The sequence below is a fragment of the Eubalaena glacialis genome, chromosome 5, assembly GCF_028564815.1.
Source record: "Eubalaena glacialis isolate mEubGla1 chromosome 5, mEubGla1.1.hap2.+ XY, whole genome shotgun sequence".
NCBI classification, from domain to species: Eukaryota; Metazoa; Chordata; class Mammalia; order Artiodactyla; family Balaenidae; genus Eubalaena; species Eubalaena glacialis.
In genome coordinates, this window is record NC_083720.1 from 100,627,334 (window position 1) to 100,643,095 (window position 15,762).

The 15,762-nt window shown below is 34.9% G+C and overlaps 1 non-coding gene across 1 annotated transcript; it reads left to right on the top strand.

Moving 5' to 3' along the window:
• The first annotated feature begins 15,006 nt into the window (after positions 1-15,006).
• On the top strand, positions 15,007-15,079 carry TRNAR-UCU (transfer RNA arginine (anticodon UCU)). Its single transcript has one exon. It is a non-coding gene; the product is annotated as a tRNA-Arg (tRNA).
• Positions 15,080-15,762: the final 683 nt, after the last annotated feature.

The window sequence follows — 15,762 nt, forward strand, 5'->3', positions numbered from 1 at the left end:
TATTCCCAGCTCCAACCCTTACTAAGTGTGTTACTTTGAGCATTCACTTGCCTTGTGAGCCTCAATCTTTTTGACTATAACGCAATCATAAGAAAGGTCACCTTTATTAACTCAAAGTGTTGTGAAAACTACTCAGGTAATGTAAATGAAATTATTTTATAAAATGAAGGTACAATCAACTGCTGTTATCATAAATACTAGGATAATATGTGAGCCTCAACATGTACATAGCTCAAACTGGGTTAAAAAAAAAAAAAATTCTAGCTTTCCTTTTCTGCCCATAATGGAATAACGTATACCAGACTTGCCCTCTACCTGTGAACAGCTAGAAAACTGGACAAAAATATTTGAAGCTACTGTTTTCTGACCTTGGAAAACATGCAGTACGGGTGTGTGTTCTCTAAATGGATGGAAACAAATAAGTTGTACAAAAGCCTCAGCATTCTGCCTGATGTCACTTTCCAGACCCTGCACAGGAAGAAGGAAACCAAGGAAAGCATGGCAGTCTCTTTATAGAAGTCACTGAGATCAGATTTGGGGAAGGCTGTGGCAGCTTCAGTTTGTGAGGCATGGCACCAGAGATGTAGGCGCTATGCAGGGAAGCTCCAGGACTCTGCAGGGGGGTTCACTGAGACTTTTGCTCTGTGCTAAGATGGGCCTGCATAGAGTGAAATGCCACAAGGCTAGACTAAACGCAATTATTGGGGAGCTTTAAGTTGAACAATTCCCAGAACTTACATGTGGCTGAGAGACATTTGAGTTTTGACCACCAGAGTGGTAAGACATTATTGAAAATCCTGGGCATTCAGTAGATATCCCAGAGTTGTGCCCTCAGATAGGGCTAAAAGAGCTCTAGAGTAGAGGCTACTCTGGACCACCAATAACACTTTAAAAACAACCTCAAAAGGATCAAATTGATTGGCAAGGAAGTTAACTGCCTGCCAAATTCAACACTCTTTAAATGCAGAAAACAAAATCCAAAATTTTAAGAACATAGCTTTTATGGTGTCTGGTACCCAATAAAAATTATGACATGCAAAAAGGAAGGAATATGTAAGGAAGAAAATCAGTCAATTGAAACTGACTCAGAAATTATGGAGATGAATGAAGTAGCTGACAAGGGCTTTAAAACAACTATAGTAAATATGTACAAGTGTGTAATGAAAAACGTGAGCATAATGAGGAGAGAAATGGGAGACATTAAAGAAGGCAAAGGGAGCTTTAGAGCTGCAATGCAATTTAGAAATGCAGTATCTAAACGGAAAATTCACCAATGGATTAACACCTATAGCCACTGCAGAAGAAAAGAAGAATGACTTAAAGATACTGCAATAGGAACTATACAAATTGAGGTACAGAATGAAAATAATAATAGTAATAAAAGGCCAGATCCTCAGTGATCTGAGGAATATTCAAAGTGATCTAATGTATGTGTAATTGGAGTATCGGAAAAGGGCAGGGGAGAGGAGCCAGAAAATGTATATTTGAAGTAATAATGGTTTAATTTTTAACAAACAGGATGAAAACTATGATTTCTAAATCTAAGTAAACGAACTTCAAGCAGGATAATTGAAAGGAAAACCATTCTAAGGCATATCATATTCAATTTGTTGAGAACCAGTGATAACATAAAACTCAAAAGCAGCCAGAGAGAAAAAGAAACATTAAATACAGGGGTACCAAGATAAGAATTACTGATTTCTTGTCAGAAATAATGCAAGCCAAATAGGGAATGGAATGATAACTTTAACATGCTTTAAAAAAAGTTAATGTAGAATTCTATGTCAAGTGAAAATATCCTTCAAAAATGAGAGCAGCATAAAGACTTTTTTGACAAATAAAACACAGAGAATTTATTTCCAGCAGACCTGAATTACAAGAAATGTTAAAGGAAGTCCTTCAAGAGGAAGAAAACTGATACCAGTACAAACCCAGTTCCATACAAATGAATGAAGAATGCCAGAAATGGAAAATATGTGGGAAAATACGAAAAATGCTTTTCTGATTTTTATCCTTTCTTTTAAAAAAATTACCTTTTAAAAGCAAATGTAATAACAGTGTATAGTGGGGTTTATAACAGTTTGAAGTAAAATGTAGGAAAATAGCACAAAGGTTGGCATATGGTATATACTTATACTTGGCTTATTTCAGTTGCGTGCAGCTTTCTGTGTTCATCTAGTATTTTTAGTGGATGAAATCACATGTAAAATCAAAAGTCAAGTTAATACTAAAAATTTTTGTTATTGTGTTAAAACAAGTTTGCATTTTTGAAAACAAACATTGTAGTAGAACTGACTGTATAGTTCACCTAGTATGACAAAAGTTTGCACCCATGTTACCATGATGAAAATCAAGATACAGAAAATTTCCATCACCCCCAAAAGTTTACTTGTACACTTTGTACTGATTCTTGCCTTCAGCTCCAAGCAACAATAGATTTGTGTTCTGTCACTATAGTTTTGCTTGCTGTAGAATTTCATATGGATGGATCATACACTGTTATGTATACGTTTTAATATTTTAAAATTCATCCACATTGCTGCATGTATCAAATAGATTATTCTTTTCTATTGCTGAAATATATTCCATTATATAGATATGCCAAATGTATTTATCCATTCATTCACCTGTTGATGGGTATTTGTGTTGTTTCCAGTTTGTGGTTATTATGAATAAAACTTCTCTGAACATTAATGTACAAGCTTTTTTTGGTGGACATTTGTTTTCTTCTCCCTTGGATTAATAATGGAACTGCTAGGTCATATGGTGACAGCTTTCATAAGAAACAACCAAATAGGTCTCCAAAGTGGTTGTACTATTTTATGCCCCCAACAGCAATATCTGAAAGTTGAAATTGCTTCATATCCTTGGGAAAAGTTGGATTTTTTATGTTTAATTTTAGCTATTCTAGTGGGTGTATAGTGATATCTCATTGTGATTTTAATTTGCATTTCCCCAGTGACTAATGATGTTAAGCATCTTTTTATGTGATAATTAACTATTCTTCTATCTCCTTTGGTAATTAGTACAAAGTGTCTATTCAAATCTTCCGCTCTTTTGAAAAGTTGGATTGTTTGTCTTCTTATTGAATTGTAAGGTTACTTTATATTATCTGGTTTCAAGCCCTTTGTCAAATATATGTATTGCAAATATCTTCTTCCAGTTGAGGACTGACTTCATTTTCTTAGTTGTGTCTTTCAAAGAGCAGAATTTTATAATTTTCATAAAGACTATTTTATTAATATTTATTGTATGGTTAGAGCTTTCTGTGTCCTAATATATCTTTTCCCTCACAAAAGTTGCAAAATTTTTCTTCTGTATTTTCCTCTATTACATGTCTTTTATAAGGTTAATAAGTTTTAACCTTTACTTTTAGATTTATGATTTATTTCAAATAAATTTTTTGCATGATGTCATGAAGGAAGTATATTTGTTGCATAGTGATATCCAATTGCCCCAGCACCATTTGTTGAAAAGACTATTTCCCTAGACTTCGCACCTTGGTCAAAAATTTATTAACCATATATGTGTAGGTTTATTTTTGAACTCTCTATTTTGTTCCACTGATCTATTTGTCTATCATCATACTACTACCACATTGTCCTAATAACTGTAATTTATGGTAAGTCTTGAAGTCAGAAAATATAAGCACTCCAACTTTGTTCTTTTTTTAAAATATTTGTTCTGACTGTTTTATATCATTTGTATTTCTACCTAAATTTTAGAATCAGGGAATTCCCTGGCGGTCCAGTGGTTAGGATTTGACGCTTTCACTGCGGGGGCCCATGTTCAGTCCCTGGTTGGGGAACTAAGATCCCGCAAGCTGTGCAGCGCGGCCAAGAAAAGAAAAATTTTTTTAGAATCAACTTGTCAATTTCTACCACAAGGGCTTCTGGGATTTTGATTGAGATTTCATTGAATCTACTATATTCTAATTTAGAGAGAACTGATACCTTAACAATACTGAGTCTTCTAATCCATGACTGGTATGTCTCTCAACTTATTTAAATCTTCTTTAATGGCTCTCAGCAAGAAAAAGTTTGAGCAAATTCCTTTCTATGCCTGATTTGATGAGAGTTTTTGGTTGTCGTTGTTGTTCCTGAGTAGGTGTTAAATTTTATCAAGTGCTTTTTCTGAATCTATTTAGAGAACCACGTGGATTTCCTTTTTTAGTTTAACATGGTGAATTTCGTTGATTATTTTTAAAAGGTTAGACCAACTTTCTGTTACTGGGGTAAGTCCCACTTGGTCATGATGCATTATCCTTTTTATATGTTGCTAAGTTAGATTTGATAATATTTTATTAAGAACTTTTCCAACTAGGCTCAGGAGAGAGATTGGTTTTTAATTTTCTTTTCTTGTGATAGCTTTACTTTTGGTGTCAGAGTAATGGTAGACTCATAATAAGTTGAGAAGTATTCCCTCTATTTTCTGAAACTTTCTGTAAGACAACTATTATATCTTCCTCAAATGTTGGTTAAAATTCACCAGTGAATGCATATGGAATTAGGGTATTTTTTGTTGGAAGATTTTAAGTTATTTCATTTATTCAGATGGTATAGGGCTATTCAGGTATTTAATTTTTTTTGGCCAGTTTTGGTTTTGTAAATTTTGGCTATCAAGGACTTGGTCTGTTTCTTATAAGTTGTCAAATTTATTGCAATAAATATGTTTAAAACATTTCTCTTTGACTCTTTCAATATATATGGAATCTATGGTGGTATCCCTCTTTCATTTTTATACTGGTAATTCATGTCTTTATTTTTTTCTTGTTTCTTCTAAGCTAGTTTATTATTTTATTGATCTTTTTAAAAAATCAGCTTGAATTTCACTGGTTTTTCTCTGTTGTTTGTGCATTTTATTTTTAATTGGAATTTTCACATACCATGTAATTCACCCATTTAAAGCATACACTCAGGGTTGTTTGTTTGTTTTGTTTTGTTTAGTATATTCAGAGTTGTACAACCATCACCATAATGAATTTGAGAACAGTTTCATAACCCCAAAAGGGAATCTATCCAGTCACTCTTCATTTTCCCCACATACCCTTCCCCAGTACCAGGCATCAACTAAACTACTTTATATCTCTATAAATTTGCCTATTCGGGACATTTCATATAAATGGAATCATGTAATTTATGGTCTTTTGTGACTGGCTTCTTTCACTTAGCATAATGTTTTCAAGGTTCATCTATGCTGTAGCATGTATGAGCGCTTCATTTATTTTTATTGTTGAATAATATTCTATTGTATGGCTACATCACACTTTGTTTATCCATTCATCAATTGGTGGACATTTGGATTGTTTCCATTGCTTGGCTGTTGTGAACAATGGTGCTATGTTATTTGAGTACAAGTTTTGTGCGGACATATGTTTTCATTTTGCCTAGTACATATACCTAGCAGTGGAATTCTGGGTCAAATGTTAACTCTGTGTTTAGTCTTTGGAGGACATACCACGTTGTTTTCCAAAGTGGCTGCATCATATTATATTCCCATCAGCAGTGTGTGAGGGTTCCAATTTCTCCACATCCTTACCAACACTTGTCATTATCTGTCTTCTTGATTGTAGCCATCCTAGTGGATGTGAATTGGTATCTCATTGTGGTTTTGATTTGCATTTCCCTGATGGCTAAAGATGTCCTTTTTCTTCTCAGCTGGAGTTTTGCTAGAGATTGTGTTGAATTTGTAGATCAATTTGTGGAGTATTTCTATCTTGATAATATTAAGTTTTTCTATCCACGAACACGGGATGCCTTTCCATTTGTTTAGTTCTTCTTTATTTTCTTCAGTGATATGTTGTAGTTTTAGCATACAAGTCTTTCACTTTTGTTAAATTTATTCATAAGTATTTTCTTCTTTTTGATGTTGTTATAAATGGAATTATTTTCTCAATTTCATTTTTGGATTGTTCATTGGTATTGTATAGACCTTCAGCTGACTTTTGTGTATTGTTCTTGTATCCAGCAACCTTGTTGAACTCGATTATTACTCTTAATTGTGTGTGTGTGTGTGGTGTGTGTATATGTGTGTGTATTCCTCAGGATTTTCTGTATTCAAGATTATGTCATCTGTGAATAGACATAGTTTTGCTTCTTTTTTTCCAATCTGGATTCCTTTTATTTCATTTTTTCCCCCTAATCTGTCTGGCTAGAAACTCCAGTGCAATGTTTAATAGAAATGTCAAGAAAGGACATCCTTGCCTTGTTTCTTATATTAAAAGGAAAGCACTCAATTTTTCATCATTAAGTTTGATTACCTGAGGGATTTTGTAGATGCCCTTTATCATGTTGAGGATGTTTCCTTCTATTCTTAGTTTGTTGAATATTTTTATCATGAAATGTTGAATTTTTAAAAATGTTTGTTTTGCATCTATTTGGAAGATTCTGTGGGAATTGTCCTTTGTTCTATTGACGTGATATATTAATTGATTTTTGGATGTTAAATCAACCTTGCATTTTTGAGATAAACCCCACTCGGTTATGTTGTATGATGCCTTTTGTATATTGCTGGATTAAGTTTGCTAGTATTGTGTTGAGCAATTTTGCTTCTATATTCATAAGAAATATTGCTGTATAGTTTTCTTTCTTGTGAAATCTTTGTGTGGTTTTGGTATTGGGGTAATACTGTCCTCATAGGATGAGTTGGGAAATGCTCACTCTTCTATTTTTACAATAGTTTGTGAAGAGTTTTTATTTAAAAAAATATTTGAATTAACCAGTGAAGCCATCTGGGTCTCAGCTTTTATTCTGGGTAATTTTTTATTTCTAATTTAATATCTTCACTTTTTCTAGATCTATTTGGATTTTCTTTTTCTTCTTAAGTTAGTTTTGGCAGTTTGTGTCCTTCTAGGAATTTGTCTATTTCATCTACGTTACCTAATTTGTTGCCATACATTTGTTCATAGTATTGCCTTACCATCCTTTTCTGTATGGTCAGAAGTGATGTCTCCCCCTTCATTCCTGAGTTTAGTAATTTGAGTCTTCTCCTTTCTTTTCTTGGAGAGTCTAGTTTAAAGTTTGTCAATTTTGTCGACTTTTTCAAAGAACCAATGTTTGGTTTTATTAGTTGTATCTATTGTTTTTCTATTCTCTATTTGATTTATTACTACTCTAATCTATCATTTCCTTCCTTCTGCTTGCTTTAGATTTAATTTACTCTTCTTTTTCTAGTGTCTTAAGGTGTAAGTTTAGGTTATTGATTTGATATCCTTTTTATTTTTTAGTGTAGCCATTTAAAACTATAAAATTTTGCTTTAGCTGCATTCCATAAGTTTTAGTATGCTATGTTTTCATTTTCATTCATCTCAAAGTATTTTTCAATTTCCATTGTGATTTCTTCTTTGACCCATTGGTTATTTAGTAGTGTGTTATTTAATTTCTATATCTTTGTTAATTTCCCATATTTGTTTGTTATTAATTTATAATTTCACTCAATTGTGGTAGTTGGAGAACATATTTGGTATGATTTCAATCCTTTTAAATTTATTGAGGTTTGTTTTATGGCCCAACATACGGTCTATCCTAGAGAATGTTCTACGTGCACTTGAGAAGAATGTGTATCCTCCAATTGTTGAATAGAGTGTTCTGTAAATGTCTTTGTTTTTAAAAAAATTTATCTATTTATTTGGCTGTGCCAGGTCTTTAGTTTTGGCACGTGGGATCTTCATTGCCATGTGCGGGATCTTCATTGCGGCATGCGGGATCTTTGGTTGCGGCATGCAGGCTCTTAGATGCGGCATGAGGGATCTGGTTCCCTGACCAGGGATCGAACCTGGGACCCATGCATTGGGAGTGCAGAGTCTTAACTGCTGGACCACCAGGGAAGTCCTTGTAAATGTCTTTTAGTTCTAGTTGGTTTAAAGTTGTTAAAGTGTGCTACATTTTTATTAGGTAATATCTTTGTTTTTCTCCTCCTCCTCCTCCTCCCCTTACCCCTCCCTCTCCCCCTCCCCCTTTCTCTCCTCCTCTCCCTTTCTCTCCTCCTCTTTGTGTGTGTGTGTGTGTGTGTGTGTGTGTGTTTGTGTGTGAATGACATAGTCTTCGTTATTCTTCTAACCCCATTTCCCCCCTGGGTCCTTTATTTTTTATTGAGGGGATTTTTATAGCACTATGATTTTTAGGAATACTTGGGCTGAGTTATAGAAGAACTGACTGTATGCTTTAAATGGGTACTTTTTAAAATATAAATTATACCTCAGTAAAGTTGATTTTAAAACAAATTAATAATTCTGGGTAAAAGTTATTTAAGATTGTAAATTGTAGTTTCTTAGAGTAACAGATAATTGTATTGAACAGAAAGATTTTGAAAACTTACTCCCTTAGAAGAGATTTTTAAAAATCTATCCACCCTTTTCTAATGAGTATTTAAATATATTTTTCTACTTCCACTAAACTTGTCATATAAACCCAATTTTTCCCCACAAAGTTTGGATTATTTTTTTGTCTTAAATTGTTTAGTAAAATGCTTCTGCCTTTATTATTATTATTTAAAGTTTAAAAAAGTTACTGATGATTGGCAATATCTGACCTTAAAATTCTAGCTGTCAACCATGTCAGGCTAAGAGAGCATATTTACCAGCAATTGTTCTTTAATTCAAAATACAATGTTCCCTTTATGTTCATTTAAAAAGGAAGAGTTGGTTCCAACTCTTACTCTTCTCCCAATATTGCCTGCAAAGTAGAAAGCAATTTTGCATAGATTAAAAGCCTAAGTTAACCATTTAAAAAAGCATGTGGACTTGTCAAGTCATCTCAATGGATTCATTGAGAATTCAAAGGAATAAGAAACAGAGCCTTCATTACATGTCTTTAGCTTGGCTAATCATTTAGCTTTAGCTAATCATTTGACAAACATTTGTTCCCATGGGAAAATGATGTTTCGTTATACTAATGATAACCCTCAACATTCTAAAAGAATAAAATGCAACACAGCAAAACCTGTTGAGTGCTTACTAAAAGTAAGGTATGTTATGAATTTGGTTTAACGATAGTTTATAATTTTGAAGGCATGTTTTGAGACTTATAGCCAAGTTTTAATATTAAGGTCAATAGACATCATTGGGCTTCTAGTTGTGAGAACTAAAGTGATAGAGGTAAGTGAATAATGCTGTCATTGTTTTCTCCAAATGTTTATTTTCATAGATCTGTCTCGGAAGCTTAATTCTAGATGATATTGATAAACTTCTGACTTGGTGATAGTTTGAAATAATGATATGTGTAAAAATGAATGAACATTCTCTAAAAATACACATCTTCACAAAAGAGTGAGCTGGTTTTGTTAATAAATTTTAGCTTAAACATATAGTCTAGCTGTAAATTAGGGAAGCTTCCCTCCCTGTTGTTTTGTCATTAGATGCTATTCTTCCTTTATAGTGCTTACTACAATTTATTTGTGTGTTCATTTATTCAGTCTAGTCTATGTCCCATGTCTGACTTTCATGTATATATTTTTTACCACTATATATCCAGTACCTAGAACCATGCCTGGCATGTAGGATACACTCTAAAAAAACTGTTGAATAGCCAAATAAATAAAATGTCAGGAGACCTGCCTTGAATCCAGTCTTAACTCCATTCTGACTTAAGAAATAACTTGAGCAAGTGACTTGCTCTTACACTCTTTGTGCCTTTTTTCCCTTCTGTAGTTTAGTGATAATAGTACCTTATATATAATACATTACATCTCTATAATATTCAAAACATTTTCACAACATTCACTGAATGATTACTATGTGCCAGGTACACTTCTAGGTATTAAGGATACAGCAGTAAACCAAAAAAGACAAAAATCTGAGCCTTCATTGAGCTTATATTCTGTTGTTTTGTTTTGGTCCTCACAACACCCCTGTGAGGTTACCGACAGGGGTGTTGATACTGATACTGATACTATTAATTTACTGATGTGGAAGTAGAGACTTGAGGTTAAGCATTTACTCCAGATCAATCAGCTGGTGAGCTCAAGAACCAGATATTTTATATCCAGTGCTTTTCCTTCCTCCCCTAACTCCCTGTCTATCATATAGGAATTTTATGAGGAAAAGTAAGATCCAATTTATATATCTTCTGTAAATATGTTGCATAAATACAAAGTGATGGCATGATTCAGGTTTTAAAGTAGCTTTAAAAACTGGCATTTCAAGATACCTTAAATCCAAAGGAAATTTAAAATTTAAGTATGAACTTCTTTGTTTGGATATGGCCTGCTGTTATTTATGTAGCACCTCTTATACCTAGACCCTTGGCTGTAGGGGTTGGGGCTTCCTGTTGTTAAATGATCTAATACTGTACATTAGTATGGAAATCTAGACAGTGCCCATAGTGGATAACATATTAGTTGCTAAGCAAGGGAAATTATTATGCCATCTGCTGCCTCTTTTAAGGTGTTATTACTTGACTCATTTTCTGAATCAACACACCAAAGGCACCATAAGTAATGTAAATTATAGTGGCTTGCACATTTTTTAACTAAATGAGCAGTTTATAAGAAAAAAAAACTTTGTGCCTCTTCTCAATTTTAATGGATGCCATGGAAAATTATTTTTGTCCTTCAAACTCTGTTTTTATGGGATAATCTTTTATTAGACCATCAGATATCCCATATTCAAACTTAAGCAAGAATTTTTCTTTGTAATGAACTTACAGCAGTTCTTTAGCATTGATAGTATGCTATTCATGGAAAATCTGGTATTTATTTTAATTTGATCACTTTAAATTTTAAAAAGCATAAAATGCTCCCACATATGCTTAGGCTTGCATAGAGGAACCTGGAAAAAATATATCTATTTGGCAGAAGTGATAAAGTAACTTCTTTATAAATATGCCCTAAAAGCCATACATTCGATATAATTCTGTTTGACCTTTTATCCTACTAAAGGATTAGATTTCCATAGAAAAACACTTCTCAAAGTGTGTTCCTTGAGTGTGTTTCTTAAGATATTAACAAGTATTATTGGGAGAGAAGGAAGGTTTCTGTAGTCAAATATGATGAAAATGCTAAGTTAAAGAGGTTTCTTCACTGTCAGTCTTCTCAGAGCCTTTAATATGTTAATACGTTAGTGTGTATTATAATCTCTAGTGGGCAGTATTTTTCCCAACATTTTGCCACAGGATGTTCTTTTTCTTAGGAGTATCTTATGGGACTAATGTTCTGCAAAACACAGCTTGGGGAACACTGCCTTAGAGTATATGTTGGCATTTGCGTAATAGCCTATGAAGTCTATACTTGTTACAGGTTGCTCCTTAGTCCTCTTCTTTCTCTGGGCACTCTCAATGGTACCAAACACTTTAAATGCCACATGTAATCAAGGATCCTCAAATATGTAAATTCACCAGCTCTGTTTTTTGAGCTCTACATCCATATATCTATCTGCCTAACCAACTTTTCCAACTGGGTATTGAGGCTTTCAAATTTAACTATCCAAAACCGAACTCAGTATCTTCCTCTTAAATCTGCTCCTCTCCTATCTCATTGAAGATCACTAGTATCCATCTAGCTTGTATCCAAGCTAGATGCATGGGAGCAGTCCTTAACTCTTGCCACTCACTGTCCTTTCTCATCCAGCCATCAGCATGACCTAACTATCCTAATTCTTTATATCTTTTTTTTTTTTTTAATGTTTCCCTTTTTTTTTTTTAACATCTTTATTGGAGTATAATTGCTTTACAATGGTGTGTTCGTTTCTGCTTTATAACAAAGTGAATCAGTTATACATATATTCCCATATCTCTTCCCTCTTGCATCTCCCTCCCTCCCACCCTCCCTATCCCACCCCTCTAGGTGGTCACAAACCACTGAGCTGATCTCCCTGTGCTATGCGGCTGCTTCCCACTAGCTATCTATTTTACGTTTGGTAGTGTATATATGTCCATGCCACTCTCTCACTTTGTCACCGCTTACCCTTCCCACTCCCCATATCCTCAAGTCCATTCTCTAGTAGGTCTGTGTCTTTATTCCCGTCTTACCCCTAGGTTCTTCATGACCTTTTATTTTATATCTCTTAAGTAAGTCCACTTCACTTAAATTGCATCTAACTTAGTTTAAGCCTTCATCATCTTATACAGATTGCTAAAGTAACCCTTTAACTCAGCATTGTTCAATAGAAATACAATGCAAGCCACAAACCCAAGTCACGTACATAATTTTAAATTTTCTAATAGCCACATTAAAAAATGTAATACCAAACAGGAGAAATTAATTTTTATAATACATTTTATTTAGCTCAGTGTATCCATATTATTATCATTTCAACATATAATCACTTCAAAATTACTGCTGTACATATATATATATAGACATATTTTACATTATTATTTGTTGCACTGTTTGAAGTCCAGTGTGTATTTTACACTTTCAGCCATCTCAATTTATGCTAGCTATATTGAAGAGCTCAATAGCCATATGTGGCTATAATAATAGGGCAGTACATCTTTTAAGTGGTTTTCCTTTCTGTAGCTTCTCCCCGTCCTGTCCATTCTTCCCATTCAGCCAATATGGTATGTCTATATCTGATGGTATCCTTCCATTGTTTAAGATCCTTGGTTGATTCCTTGTTGCTTCAGGCCTCAAGATCCATGATAATCTATATTTACCTCTCCAGCCTCATCTCACTTAACCCCACTTTAATTTTTATTTGTTTATTTATTTATTTATGGCTGTGTTGGGTCTTCGTTTCTGTGCGAGGGCTTTCTCTAGTTGTGGCAAGCGGGGGCCACTCTTCATCGCGGTGCGCGGGCCTCTCACTATCGCGGCCTCTCTTGTTGTGGAGCACAGGCTCCAGACGCGCAGGCTCAGTAATTATGGCTCACGGTCCCAGCCGCTCCGCGGCATGTGGGATCTTCCCAGACCAGGGCTCGAACCCGTGTCGCCTGCATTGGCAGGCGGATTCTCAACCACTGCGCCACCAGGGAAGCCCAACCCCACTTTAAATTCCTTACATACTGATCTATTTGTGGTTGTTTTCTAAAGATATCATGCCTTTCTCCTCTAACCTTTGTACACATGACTCCTGTTTGGAATAATCCTTCCCAACCACTTTGCCAGGTAAACTCCTGTTCAGGTCTCAGCCTAGATTTCACTTCTTCAAGGAAATCTTTCCTAAATGCACAAGTCTGAATTAGGTGCTACTCCTATGAACTCTCATTGTACCATCTGCTTACCTAATATTAGTTGTTATTGCACTATATTTTATTGTACTGTAGTAACTTACCTCTAAGAGCTTGGGATTATGTTTGCTGTTAATTCCATGATTTAACTAACTAGATTGGAAACTTCTTGAAAATCTTGTATATGCTTACTAAATAATTTTTAAATGAAAGAATGGGAGAAATAGAATAATGTAACAGCCAAAAGACCTCTGCCCCACCTCTAATGATGACATTATCAGTCTCTAATTCCTCACACCTGAAAGTATACATTCAGCAAGAATTTATTGATGTGTTGTATGTCAGGCACTGGGTTAGGTATTTCCTGGCATAGTGGGAAATAACCTGACTTATTGATTAACAATAATACATATTCCTTTTATGTTACTTTATAGTATGAAAGCCCTAAATTATCATGCATCGAAAAAGCACCATCAGTTAAAATTCTGTGACTACAATAAACAGAACCAATTCTTTTTTAACAACAAAAGGATATTTATTAGAAGGACAGTGGAGGTAGGCCACAGAATAGAAGTACAGAACCAAACTTTAGAAAGTTTTGGGAAGGACAAGAACCAAGATAGCTTCAGATTTCTCAGCCTTAGAAATTCACAGGTATGGTTATCAAGTATGTTTCCATCAGCTGACTCAGGTAGGTCCTAGAGGTGTCTGCTCAAGAGTCAAATTCTTGGAAGAGAAAAACTGGCCCACAGGAAAAAAAAAAGAAACAAAAGCTGGTCCAGGATCACATATTTGCCTCACTGGTCAAGATCAAGAACTAGTTCTAGAAGAAGGACGGGTAGTAGGAAAGCATTCCAGGAAGACAAAAACAATATCTGCTACAGTTATGAAAATATCTCTCAGGGACCAAGGCTCTGGAGAGGGCATCTGAATGGCTTAGTCAATGTATTAATGGTTATTATTTTAATTAGCTATCGCGTAGAAGAACCAATAATCCAAGTAAGATTTCAGTCTTTGCATTTGATTCATTCATTTATGATTTGCATTTATTCAAACATAGAGGACCTATCATGTCAGATACTGCTAAGAAACAAGGTTATAAAGATGAATTAAACATAGTCCCTGTCTTCAAAGAACTTGGTCTTGTATGAAAATAGTCATATATGGATACTATGGAGAAATTGGAGTAAGCTTTATAGAAGAGGTTGGGCTAGGATGAACATTAATTTACCCATTGGACAAGCAGTGGGAAAGAGTTCTACAATTCCAACAGAGGGAATTGCAGATGAGCAATCACCAAAACAGAAGAGAGGTACATATGTTTAAGAACTACATGTAATTCAGAATTTCGAGAATGTAATGTATCCCTATATTGTGTGTTGGGAGAGATGGGGGCAGAGAGAATGGTTAGTGATGAGACTGGATAGGCAAGTAAGGGTGAGATCTTGAAGGACTTTGCATACCAGGATCAAGGATTTAGATTTCATCTTGTGCACAATGGGAATGCATGCAAAGAGTCCTGGGGAAGGGACTGTGATGATCAGATTTCTGTAAAATGAGTATCCGATGGCTACGTAATCAACAGATTGAATGGAAGAGAAATTAAAGTCAAAGAAACTTGCTAAGTATTATATGGTAAAATTAAGGAGAAAGGTGATAAGGCTTAAACATAGGCAATGACAATTGAGGAAGGAGAGAAGGCGGTAGGTAAAGAACATATTTAGGTTGTACTATAAAAACCCCTTATGATGTGGAGTTTTTCCTTTAAAATATTTTTGGTGTCCAGTAACAGAAAATTGAATTCAAATAATAAAGAAGTTCATTGCCTCACATACCTGGAAAATTCAGAGGAGGGCAGGTGTTAGGCTTAATAGTGTCATTTAAAAAGTTTATTATCAGGAATTCCCTGGTGGTCCAGTGGTTAGGACTCTGTGCTTCTACTGCAGGGGGCATGGGTTCGATCCCTGGTCAGGGAACTAAGATCCTACAAGCTGTGGGGTGCAGCAAAGTTAGTAAAGTACATGGAAATTTGTTTAAAATAAAGTTTATTATCTTGTATTTCTGCTTTCCATCGTGTCAGATTATTTCAGGTCTGGTTTTCTTTCTGGTGACAAAATGACTGCAGCAGTTTCAGGCCTCTCCTCAGAAAAACACAAGATCCAGAAAGAGAAAGTGTGGGTGACCTTTTGGAGGCTTTCCTAGAAGAGAAAGAAAACCAAGTTATTTCGGCCAATTCATGACCTAATCCCCATGGCCAGGAAAATTTCAAATTTGCCTAAACCAGTTTATCTGAACCAGTTACTTTAGCAAGGAGGATGAGTCCACGTCTGGGAATAGGGTCAACTTCCCACAAGCACAGGACTCTCAGGAAAGGAGTGGATCCCAAACTGGAAGCTTAGGCAGGAGGAGATGAATGCTGGGTAAGTCTACTCAGGGAGAATGTCTACTCTTTCCAGAATATTGACGGAGAGAAGAGGAAGATATATATAAAGAGACACAGGATGAAGGGAAGAATATTTTCTTTTTTTTCTATTTTCTTCCATTCTCTCTCTCTTTCTTCCTTTCTTTCTTTCATTGAAGATAATTAAACATGTTAATGGTTCACACTTCCATTTGGATCTCATTGGCCAGCATTGTGTCACATGGCCACACTCAGCTT